The sequence below is a fragment of the Acomys russatus genome, chromosome 2 (assembly GCF_903995435.1).
Source record: "Acomys russatus chromosome 2, mAcoRus1.1, whole genome shotgun sequence".
Classification (NCBI taxonomy): domain Eukaryota; kingdom Metazoa; phylum Chordata; class Mammalia; order Rodentia; family Muridae; genus Acomys; species Acomys russatus.
Window position 1 is genome coordinate 33,719,585 of NC_067138.1, and position 12,924 is coordinate 33,732,508.

Below are 12,924 nucleotides of genomic sequence, written 5' to 3' on the forward strand. Positions count from 1 at the left end.
TCCAGAGTCCATCATCAAAGCTCACAGACAGTCAGAGCTCAGAGTTGTGTGCCTCAATTCCAAAGGATTCATCTACAAAATAACTTGCACAACCGAGGCCCGGGGAACATTGTGGAAGGGAGGGTGGAAAGACTGTAAGAACCAGAGGATCAGGGAGTTTTTCTGTGAGACTGTATTTCCTAGTATTGTCACTATAAATTTTTGCCAAGATGACTGCATAAGCACGAGATGAATAAGAACAACAGAAATAGACATGTCAAAATGTTTAGGGGAAAAGACCACTGAGGCCTCAATCACTTACAACGAACTACCGGCAACAAAGGAGTGCTGAGCATGGGAGAAATAGTCTTTCCCAGGGAAGCGCACATCAATTGGTTATCTAGTGCCAATAGTCAGCCCTGAAAATGTAAATACAGTTAACAATCTACAGACTGAGAACATTATGTTTAATAAAATATGTTTATATATGTAATATATGTACATATACACATGCATATACAATGAGAATTAATGAGAAAAGAGGCTACGGATTTGGAAAAGAGGTGGGAGAACTATATAGAAGGATTTGGAGGGAGGAAAGGAAAGGTAGAAGCTATGCAATACTATTGCAATATCAAATATAAAAGAAAGAAATGATTTAAAAAGAAAGAAAACAGTTGAGAAAAACACCCTTGGAGCCTCCCTCCACTCTTTTTTATTGTTGTTTTTGTTGCAAGAATCATATTCAAGGTACATCTTTCCTGACACCTTGAAACACCACGATAAGCTAGAATTTCTCAACAAGCTGTGAAATTAATTTGACCTTAAGTTTTTTTTATTATCATGCCAAAGGAAGCTAAGTTACTTTGATAAGCACAGGGGCCTTTCACCCGGAACAGATTAGAATGTGTCTGTCAATCCAGGAACCATTCAAGCTACCTTCAGAAGTCTGAGTGAAACTTTGAACAAAAGGAATGTGAGGCTCATTACTGTCATCCACATCCCAGCTGGTGGAAACACTAGGATTCCTGCATCACCACATCTTTTGTGGTCCAGCCTGTGACAGCAGCTTACCAAATGTCTCCAAGAAATATCAAACTGTTATAGTTAATCACCAGGAGCCCTCTGCTACTGGTACAGACACAAAGACTGCTGAGCTTAGCGATCTAGTTTCAGCCTTCTTATTTTTTAAATTTGCTACTTAATTAGTCTTTTTGAGAAAGTAAATGTTGGACTATTTAAATATTTAATCCTGTGCTTTTTAAAAATGTTTATTATTTATTTGTATGCGTGCACGTTTGCATGGGTATACATGCATTATATGACTGCAGGTGCCTTAAGAAGCCAGAAGAAGGTGTTGAACTTCTTGGAACTTGAGTTACAAGAGGTAAAGAGCTGCCTGATGTGGGTGTTGAGAGCCACATCTATGTCCTCTGCAAGAGCAGCAAGTACTGTTAACCTCTGAGCCATCTCTCCAGCCCCTAAGCATATGCCTACTGACTATGTAGTTCTACTCAAAGAACTTAGTGTTTGCTCTGATCTCAGTTTTACTGCAATTGAAATTAAAATTGGAAACTGGAATTCAGCTGAGGACACTTTCCACAATTACCATTCTATATATGTCTGTGTAGTGCGATGGAAGCCAAAAGATTCTCCCAGACTGTAGTGCCATGTACCACAGAGAACAAGGCAACAGCATGGGAAACTCCTCCCAGGAAGCAAATATCCTAGCCTGCCTCACAGAAAGCCTTCCCTTAAACTGCCCAGTGAGATTTCAGAACTGAGAATTCAGTGACACCCCAGTGTCTCCATCTTTCCTGTCTTGGACTGAAGTATTTACCATCACCTGCTCTGTCGCTGTCTGCTATTATGTGTGTTGGTGTGTTATGAGAGGGGGTTGGAGATAATTTGCATTTTTAAATTCCATATCTATAGAACAGAAAGTTACATCTTTGGATATGGCAGGCATAAGACAGTCATATAAAATCTAGAAACCTGAGACTGGGCATGGATGTAGTGGTTGAAGGAATCTTTGGATATGGATTTAGTATGTTCTGTGTGATAAGAAAAAAAAGCTAAGATTGTTTTTTTCAACAGGTATAAAAACTGGCTGGTGCTCAGTAACTGGCCACAAAATACATTGATGACTAGCAACACTTCCCAGCCTTCTTGCATGCAGACTTATTCTGGCTATGTGCCATGTGCAGAAATGATTTGTGCTGAAGCATAAGAGCAGGTGCAAGTTCTGCAGGCATTATTGTTTCCTGAAGTAACAATCCCTCAATCCCACCTTCTCCCCTCATCCCTCACCTTTAGTGAGAATAAGAAAGAAGCCATCATTATGGGAAGCCACTAGACTGGCAGAGTTAGTTTTTATTTCATTATGCCCCAGGATATCCTCACTAGTGCAAACTCTGGAACTTCAAAACTGGCCTATACACTACGTAATAGAATTTTCTTATGAGAATATATTGGGATATATGTTACAGAACTGTGAATGGAATGAGATATGGTCTAGCTAGAATGTTTTCATTGACACAATTTGACACGTGTTCTTTTAGCCCTAAACATTCAAGCTAGGCAGGTATCCAGTGTAAATGTTGCTTGTATTTCCTCAGAAGAGGAGGTGACATGAAAGCCATTCACAAGTTTTATGAACATATACGGCTTAGGCCGAGGCCAGAGCATGTTTATCTAACCCTGGACCTAGGTTTGGAAGCTTCTGGCATTCATACAATCCAACCTTCTGCAAGCCTGGACTTTGAAAGCTTCAGCTTCTGTCTGCTAACCTAGGCCTAGAGTGTTTTCATCCTCTGAGATTAATGTTGGATAAGCTCACCCTTTCTAGTTCTTTCTGAACTCTGGCTGGCTGATTTAACTCAACTCTTCTGGCTTAAACTCCTCCGCATGCCAATTGATTCAAACTGGCTTCTCTTCACTTCTCACTAATTACTCTGCTTGGAAAAACTGTCTCTAAATTTCACAAATTGAACTGCATGAACTCAACTGAATTGCATCAAACTGTACTGTACTCTTGAACTCTTCTGTACTGTCTCCATGAACTCTCCTGTTCTCCCCCACCTCTCTCTCTTTCTGTGCTGCTCTTAAATTGCTTCTCTTTTCTGTTAGTCATTGTGAGAGTTGGGAATATCCTATCTCTGACTCATTGTGTCAAATCTTTCTTGAATCATCACTTTGTCTACCCTTCAATTAGACATGATTGTTTGGGATTAAATGTGTGTACTAAAGGTGTGCCTGTATTTTAGAAGGAGGAATTAAAGATAGGTTGTGTCTAAATTCTAGCCAGAGGGAATAAAGGTGTGCATTTCAGCTAGAGGGATTAAAGGTATAGGTTAAAAACATGTCAGTGTTTCAGCCAGATCACACAGACCTAGGTCTTTGGATGTGATTCCTTGCCAGAGCAGCCATGTTGCTGGATTAAAATTCCTCTATAGTACTGAAACATATTGCTTTGCCATTGTAATATCCTAATCTCTCTTTTATTATTATTATTATTATTATTATTATTATTATTATTATTATTTGGTTTTTTGAGACAAGGTTTCTCTGTGTTGCCCTGGTTGTCCTGGATTCCCTTTGTAGACAAAGCTGGCCGGGAACTCACAAAGATCTGCCTTCCTCTGTCTCCTGAGTGCTGTGATTAAAGGAGTGGGCCATCATGCCTGGCCACTCTTTCTTTTTTAAATATCTCTTTCATAAACACCATACTTTCTCTGGGTATTAATCCATTGTTGCACTCCCAACTTCAATGCATCCCCTAGGTAGATAAACTCTCACATGTTGCTGTCCAACCCATGCCTAGATTATAGTAGGTCACAGCCCATTTGGGAGTTCATATCAAATATTCTGCATATCAGATATTTACATTTGTTTTATAACAATAGCAACATTACATTTATGAAGTATCAATGAAATATGATTGGGGGTCACCACAACATGAGGACGTGTATTAAAGGGTTGCATCATTAGGAACGTTGAGAACCACTGGGATAGAAAGATGGAGGTTATAAACAATACAGAGCTATCAAGCAGAGTGTGAAAGGAAAGGACACACTGTCACTGTCACTTTGAGGGGAAAAGTATGTTTAATAATCAGTCTAATTGACCCAGCTGAGTTAAGTGACACGTAACTATAATTCTAGCACTCAGGGGACAGAGAAGAAGACACTTGAGTTCAAAGCCATCTTTTTGTACCATGGTAATTTGAAGGACAGCCTGGGCTACATGCAACTCTGTCTCCCAAACCAATAAAACCAAAACAAAAGGCCTCTTAAAAGGAGCAGTTTTGCATTCATTTCAGTGAAACTGAATTTTAAGCTTGGGTATTTAAACTTTAGAATGTAAGACAGTACTCCTCTAGCTAGTAGCTTCTGTGGTCAACACTCATCTCTCTCGGTGAACTACAGAGTTCACCAATAAATAAATAGAGTATCAACATTTACATGATAAACATATTATGATCTCAGGTATATGATTTTATTATATTTATACATTTATTATATATACATTTATACATTTATTATATATATAAATATATATAATTTTTGTATCTCATCACTTAGAGCCCTCTGTCTTGACCAAAAGGAAAAGTTATCAAAAATGTAACACTGGTTAAGCAAAGGCATCAAAGTACAGGTAAATTTCAAGCAAAGCTATTTTCTTTTTAGAATTACACACTTTTGAAATATCTATGTCTTGACTTGCGCTTCCGTTAGCAGGGATAGAATCGACAAAAAGTGTGTGTGTGTGTGTGTGTGTGTGTGTGTGTGTGTAGAAAGGGTGTCAATCAATAATACATCTCACATCTCAGAAGAAGGAAAAGTTTATAACACATTTTTTAAAAGTACATAGTCCAGGCTGGCATTACACCTGACCCCTCCCATGATAGATTCCTAAGGGATAGGATTTTTAAGCCTGCACCACCACATCCAGCCCCTCAAAAAACTTTTAAAATAGCATAAATCAAGGACAAATGAAGGATTAGTATGGCTGCTATGAAGAACACACACACAATAATGCTGGCAAGTACTGGGAGAAAGAAGTCTTTCTCCACTGTTGGTGGGAAAGCAAATTCCTCCAGTTTCTAAGAAAATAAACACGGAAACTTCTCAAAAACCTTAGCATAAAATTACCACATAATCTAGCTGTACCTTTCCCAGAGGTATACCTGAAGTCAATATACCACAGGAACATCTGCACAACCATGTGCACTGCAGCATTATTCATGATAACTAATATATGTATCTGGCCTAAGTGCTCCAGAACAAATTAATGGATAAAAAAGTTACAATTTTTTTTTTTTTTTTTTTTTTTTGCCACAGAAAAGAATGAGGCCATGTCATTTGGTAGAAAATGGATGAAGCTGGAAATCACCACGTCAAGCAAAATGAGTTAGATGCAGACAATATAAACATTACAGGGTTTTTGCATATGTAAAATCTAAAAATGGGGGAAAAGGATGACATGAAAGAAGAAAGGGGACTACTGCAGTACAGGAAGTAGATCAGAGGCGGAGGAAGACAGAGTAGGAGGAATGATCAAAGTATGCACATGCATGAAAGAACACAGCATAATGGGAATTAATTAGGGAAAGTGTTTTTCTTGGACAAGTTCACATTTAGTGCCTTTGCATGTGTCTATGATGAGCTGAGCTGCGCCTTTGAAGACATTCCTCTAAGCTTAAGTAATGAAAGCTCAGCATCCCCTGCAGACCATTTTGATGTGCTGAGCCTGTTCAGATCAATTCCTATATAAAATTCATAGCTGCATAAAATACTTTAAATACACATATATGTGTTGTGGGTTATGTCATTCATCCATTTACTCTTCTACTCAGGACATATTTATTGAACTACTGTGAAGTTCCAGGCAGCCTTCCATGGCTTGCAAGCATCAGGGAACAAAGCAGAGCTCTCCTCTGCCATGGGAGTTATATATAACACATACAGGAGAGAGAGAGCGGGGGCAAGATTATTTAAAGTCTTGGTGAACTATATAATAGATTGGAAAGAGATTCACATGCTTTTAGTTTTTAAATTAATATGGCAAATTTAGGCAAATATATGGAAGAAAATTAAGTCACCTTAGCAAAAAGCCCATTTACTTACTAAGGCTTCGTAGTATCCCATGGTCCCACCAACCTGAGAAGCAGAAGCTGGGCCTGGATGCCGCATTTGTTTCCTGTTTCCTTCGTTTCTATTTTGTAAGCATTTCCCCTTTGTCTTTACTCTTCAGAAATATAACTTTGATTTGGAAAATATTGCATCCTGAATAAAATTAAGTTTATGGTTTTTGATAATTGCTATGATCTTAAATGAAATTTATATGTATAGATCTTTACCAAAACAAAGTGCTGACTAGAATTATAAGACTGAATGCCGTACACATCTTAGGACTCTCGAAATGCATTCTGCTTTGGATGTGTAGGGAGGCTACACTTTCTCAGTAATATCTTAGGATACAGGATACTTTGTGGGTTTAAATTTTTCAATCCAAACCATACATCAGTGCTCTTTTACCTTCCTCTGTCTCTCTCTCTGTCTCTCAGTCTCTCTCTGTCTCTGACTCTCTCTCTCTCTCTCTCTCTCTCTCTCTCTCTCTTTTCTTCTGGCATTTCTTTGGTGCTATATTAAATTATGCCTGTCCTTTTAGTGGTAAAGTTGACTTTTAAAATGTTTGTTGGTCCTTCAGCATTTTTCTTTTTATTATGAAATATCTATGCATGAAACACATATTTGCTGTGATTTTTCCAAGTGATAATTTATGTGCACAGTCTTTGACATTAAGGAATAATTTATGTACTCAAATTTGCTGACCTCTTTCCTGTGATTTCTTCTATTATTCTGTTTAGAAAATGTTTCATATCCTGATATCATTAAAATACACATCTTTTGGTTGTTGGTAAATGTTTTAATTTGCATTGATGGACTTAACTTACCTGTATTTATTTTGACAAGATGGGGCCTTAATTTGAGCCTATTCCAACAGCCCATTTTCTGAATGTCATTTACTAGTAAAAATGATTATTTTTTTCCATAAGCATGTGGTGCTTTATCATTTGTCAGATTTACATACATGGAACCTGCTCTATTTTGGAACTCGAAATAATCTGTCTAAAATATTCTGCTTTAAAGGTGGGGAGTAATAAGTTTCCAGTACTTTTTGACCCAGGTGTTTTAAAAAATTGTAACAATTCTTAGTACCGTACTGCCGAAATGGGTGAGACCAACCTGCGGAGGCATTTAGGACCCAGGGGAAAGCCAGGGTTGGTATAGAAGGACAGAGTCTCTGGCGCACACGCCTCCTACCCAAATCACAGCCCCGTGCAGCCCGGGCTTTCATTCACAGCTTTCTAGAGAAATCTGAGCTCCAACTGCCAGGATAGGGGATCTCACCCACCCAGTTCAGCCGCGAGGACACCTGCAGAAACACACTCTCAAAGCAAGCTTGGGCGGCGGTGTGAAGGTATTTGTTGCCTTTTTCTTCCTTCTGTGTTCGCAGCGCCTCCCCGCCTGTCCCCGCTATAGCGATGCCATGGCTGCGGCGTTTCAGCACTCCGGCGCGTGGACAGCTCCCATCTGCAATACCACTGCACTCCATGCCTTCTGCACCCCACTCTCTACCGCCTCCGCGGTCCATCCTCCTGCCACGCCGCCCAGCCTGCGCTCCCCAGCCATCAGCACCCTATCTCCACCATCGCCGTCATCATCTCCACCATCACCGGCGCGGTAACTACAGTCCACACAACTGTGTCTTGTCACTTAGACAAAGCCTGAGGTTCGCAAGGTATAGGGGAAAGAGCTCAAGTTCACAGGCGTAGAAGGGAAAGTTCAGGTGGAGAGGCCCCTGAAAACAAAGAGAGATGCCTGCTTGCGAGAAAGGGAAAGTGGAGGCAGCAGGAAGAGACCCCAGCAAGGGGACAGATGGGGACTTGCCAGACACCAGCAGTTAGCCAGCTGCCTTTCAGCAGATTAGAGACTGTTTAGTTCAGGAAATTAACATGGCCTGAGGCATAGTGTGAGTCCACGCAGAAATGTTAGCTCAGCCCCAATGTTCTGGTTTTCCAATGGAGAGTCACCAGGAAGCAGGGCGGGGGTAGTGGGTGACTCACAGCACCCACATAGCTGTTTTTCTTCCTAAGCATTTACTGTAGAAACTCGAATTAAGTTTTTATCGAAATGTTCTTTAAAATGAGAAACCCAGAGGTTAACTCTGTGGCAAAAATGGAAATCAAAATGATGGTAGTGAGAACCTAACAAATAAGCTTCTTCAGTAGGAAATTCTATTTGCTCAAATGCCTCTTCTTGTGTACTTATTTCAATTTCCCCATCTTAAACCTCTCCTGGAAGGAGAGCAGATATATCCCTTGCCCAAATGGCCAAAGTGGTAATGATATTCAGAGCAGATGGCCTGGCTTTGTTCATTACTAGTCAAGGACTGGCTCAGATTTGGAAGACGAGATTTTTGTGTGCTTTCGCAGTAATCGGGCGATAACACCATTTTCCTATAATAGTAAAGGGTAATAGAGTGCAGAAACTGAAAAGGCATTTTATATAACTGTGGTTTGCCTGGCTCTGCTTTACCGTGCTATCATTTTTCTATCGATGGGGAGTTGGAACATCTTTCAAATAGCTCATTAATTTAGATCTGATGTTCCAGTCCTAGGTCATGGCACCTATTTGATTTATTCAGGATCATTTGCTTTATAAGAGCTAACAGACAACAGCAAACAAGTGCCTACACCTGCCATAAACCACTGTGTTACAAGGGACTCTTTGAATTGATTTTACTGAACTGCGAAGTATTGTAGTTTATTTTGTCACTGTTGTTGTTGGTTGTTTTTTTTTGTTGTTGTTGTTGTTTTTTGTTTTTTGTTTTGGTAAGTGTTTTTCATAAAATCAGGATCTCAATTTAAATATGTTGTCTTGAAGGGGGAATGTTATTGGTCACAGGAATATTTAAACCAAGCACAGAAGAGCTCCACTTGATACTGCCCTTATGCATTTAATCTGACTTTTGGAAAAGGGACACTGGAGCAAGTTCTGTTTTTGCTTATTTTTTGAGGCACCACCCAAAGTAAAGGGACTTACAATCAGATACGTTCTGGAAGAAGCTTTGTGCGAAAATGTTCAGTAATCTTCATGAATAAGGACAAGTAGCATCAGGTGAAAAGTTTACTTACTGTTACTAATTACATGAGCTTAAGCACAGTTCTATTTGTCTCTAAATTTTATTTGTTTTTAAGCTCAAACCAAGAAAATAATTGGCAAAATGAATTATGCTTAGTCACCTACCTACTGTCCTTGGATTGATAATATGCACTACAAACAAGAACGCTCTCAAGTCTCTGGGAAAGATTTCTTGAAACTCTCTTATCTGTGTGCAAAGAATGGTCCAGATGAGGAGGTTAAAAAGATGTGTACACATTGCCAATTCGAGCCGCTTCACCAGAAACACAGACCCGGAATGCAAGGCTTTCAGAGCATCTGTCTTCCTGTGCATAATGCAATTTCCTGAGGCTGGTGAGATTTCAAAGCAGTGCTGCTTCAGGGAGATTTACAAGCACCTGTCTCAGAAGCATTGCTTCTTCTCCCTGTCTGGAATATTATGCCAAGATTACTAAGTTTTATAGCGTGCTTCTGTTGGGCCTTCCACACATTTTTCAGTTGGGGTTGTTTATCTTTCATATTGATAATAACAAAACTTTCTCATTTAAAAATAGATTTAAACGTGAACATTTTTTTTGTGGACTTGCTTATGGAAGAGGGCAGCATTTTAGAATCTGAGTACACAACTGGAAGGCCCATTTCCTAAAAGATGAAATCTTAAACTCTTAGAACTGGCTTTGTCTGCTTACATCTCTGGGCCTGACAAGAGAGACACACTATTACCTCTGAGAAATCTGCCCCTGACTTCACAAACTCCATTGTTGCAGAGCCATCCTTCATAAATGGACTCTGGCTAGCTTTGATCTTCTCTGTTCTTGTGACACTGTGACAGAGGAGGTGACAAGTAGCATGGGGGATAAAAAGCATGGAGCTTGTACGTATATATTAACCCAGAAAAGCCCTCAGGGTCATCGAGAGAGCTGGTCCTCCCTTCTTTTACATCCTCTCCCAAATAGTCATTGATTTATTATCAGGCATCCATATTTCACTGGACTGTGGCTTCAAGAGAAGGCCCACAGTGTGAACGACCACAAGTCTGCAACCCTCACTAGCCCCAAGTGCTCTATCACTCTACAGAAACTTGGACTTAATTTCTAATCCAAGTTTTACTCAGTTTAAAGGAAGTTTGTGTTCTGTTTGGTTCACCTGGGTGTATAAACCAACTGGCCAGACACTGTCTGTCCCATAAAGAACCTTTATGCATTCAGATTTAAGTTCATTATTTTCCTCACCTTCTCTCGGTTTTCTCCATTGGGTCACCCTGTGCTGTTTTTTTTCTATGGACTTGCTCTGTGTCAGGAAATATTATGGGAAGTGCCCTTTCTGATAGGCTGATTTCCTGGGAGCTTTTGTTCAGCTTGACTTCTGAACAAGAAGAATTTTCCCACGTGTGTGTTGGGGTGATGTGCTCTGTGTCCCAGGCACTTGCAGCTGAATCTTTCATTCTTTAGGTATCACTTAGATGTCTGACTATCCCTTTCCCATTTCTGTTCCTTAAAATAGCATCGCCTAGATTCAGATTCTATTATTGCTCAAATGTATTATGTAAATGTCGATACCTTTATGTGTGTCACATGCATAGGTTACTTGGTGTTCTGTACTTTACAGTTTTGGAAGAGACAGGAACAAAGCTGTGGGTTGAGAGAAAATTGAGGGGCTCAGATTACAGGCCATATAATAAAACTTCTCAAAATGGAGTCACTTGACATTTTTTCACATTTCCTTTTTTCTTTCATTCTCTTTCTTTATCCCTCTCTTCTTTCCCTTTTTCCTTCCCTCTTTCCTCTCTCTGTCCCCATCCCTCTTTCTTCTCCCACTTTTTGCCTTCCTTCTCTTCTTTTTTCCCTCCTTTCCTTCTTTCTCTTTTCCATCTCTTTATATGCTATATAGGAAGCAGGTATATGTGGGTGTAATTTACAGGGCAATACAGTAAGCTACCATGGGTCCCATTGCCTATGTGAACCAATACCCTAGTGACAAGCTCATCCTTCTGTTAGTGTGGTACTGCTGTCCATGGGCATTGTAAAATTTGCTTCAAGACAAGTCACCCACCACAGCCCTTTGGGGTCATTGTCTCTCAGGTCTGATTTTACTGTTCATTCAGTGGGCCAGGGAGTGCATCTCAGTACGCTGTGTTCCCAATAACCTGTGAAGTTATGAGGCTGCTACTGATTGATAGGCTACCTTTGGTGAAATTCTTGGCTGAAACAGAATGGTTATGCATATTTGTGGGACACAGTGTCATTTTCATTGAATATATATATATATATAGAATATATATACACACACACACACACACACACACACACACATAATGATCAAATCATGTTAATTGTAAGTTCTTTGGGTTGAGAACCTTCCTACTTTTCTGCTGATTCTAAGATATATGCAGTCACTGTAAACTGTAGTTGGCCCACAGTGCTCTGGAACAATGGAGCTTGTTGTTCAAGTCTAGCAATACTCTAGGACTCATCTTACTTCTTCTCTCTGTATCTATCCTTCCTCCCCTTTCCAGCCTCTATTACTAGTCTCTTCTATCAAATCTCTTCCCTTTTTTGGTCTCTTATATGTGAGGAAAGCAGTGTTTGTTTCTGCTTATCTGCATTATTTCACTTAGCATGATGAATGGATCTCCCTTGAAGAAGGAAAGGCAACAGTAGCCTTGCTTTAAATTTCATACCTTCAGGTGTAGTTAGTAATGGCATTTGACTGAAACAAAACCCAAACCATTTCAACTTCTGATGCAGTGAAGGATCAGAAATCACAAGTTTAGTAGAGGAAATTGTTGTGGGGGCTTTTCTTTCCTCCCACCTTACCCCAAAGCAACTTTACCCATTCCATTTTGACTGGGTGTATTTTTTTTTCATCCTGGTTCTTGCTGCATCCATTTTTGTTGTCCCAGTTACATGCAGCAGTAAAGCCCCCATTACATAGTTACCATTTAATGACTATTTGGGGAATCCCTATTTTTCTTGCACCTCTAGATTATTTTTTACAGTTTATTTAGGGGGAAATATCACCCTTCCTTTGAAACAAAATATTCAAGCTCTTCCACCTCATCGCTTCCTCTCCCAATGATATGACTACCAAATGCAGGTGCTCTGCTTTGGATATAGAGTGCCAACTGCTTGTGGCTTCTTACGGTAACAGAGCAACATGACCCTAATTTTCCACGTGTCTATAGTCTTCTACCCCATGCACTGTCTTTCTGCTTGCTTATCCCCTTCTTCCACTGTCACATAGCAAACTAAAAGCATAGAAGATAACAAAGATTGTTCTAGAATGGAGGATTCAGCTCTGCCAAGTGACTCCAGTGCACCTGAGGCCCAGTCTATTTTCATTTCGATCTGGCATCTATTTTGGGTAAAAAGTCCTCAGTGTCTCTATGTTGATGGAACTCATTCCAATTTACTTTTAACCTTTCTCAAGAGCGGGCACAAATGGAAGCACATGACAGGGTTTGGTTGCTATTTTAAAAGGATCCAAGGGAGTCTACCCAATGAATATTTATGGGGCAGGAGTAAGCCCTGGGTTAGGGCTGAGCTAAAGGTGATGGAATGTTGACAGTGAGCCAGGGCTAAATTCTGATCATGCTTCAGTTTCTGATGATTATAGGTCTCCCTTTGTCCTTCCATCCTTCCAGACTTGCCTCCCCACCCCTGGTACAGAGAGTTCCTATCTGCAAGTTGAATAACGTTTGATGAAAGTCAGTGTGTGCAGAAGTGGTACTTTGGCGCTGAATGTGATAGGGCATGCC

At 40.0% G+C, this 12,924-nt stretch overlaps 1 protein-coding gene across 2 annotated transcripts in view; it reads left to right on the forward strand.

The window, feature by feature from the left end:
- Window positions 1-7,284: 7,284 nt before the first annotated feature.
- Window positions 7,285-12,924, forward strand: part of Clvs1 (clavesin 1) — a 184,335-nt gene continuing 178,695 nt past the window's right edge. The window contains exon 1 of one of the 2 annotated variants that reach the window (XM_051160040.1): window positions 7,285-7,464. The gene's annotated coding sequence lies outside the window, so the exon portion shown is untranslated. Of the gene's footprint in view, window positions 7,465-7,527; window positions 7,728-12,924 lie in introns of those variants that run through there. The other variant, XM_051160048.1, reaches the window with a different exon arrangement.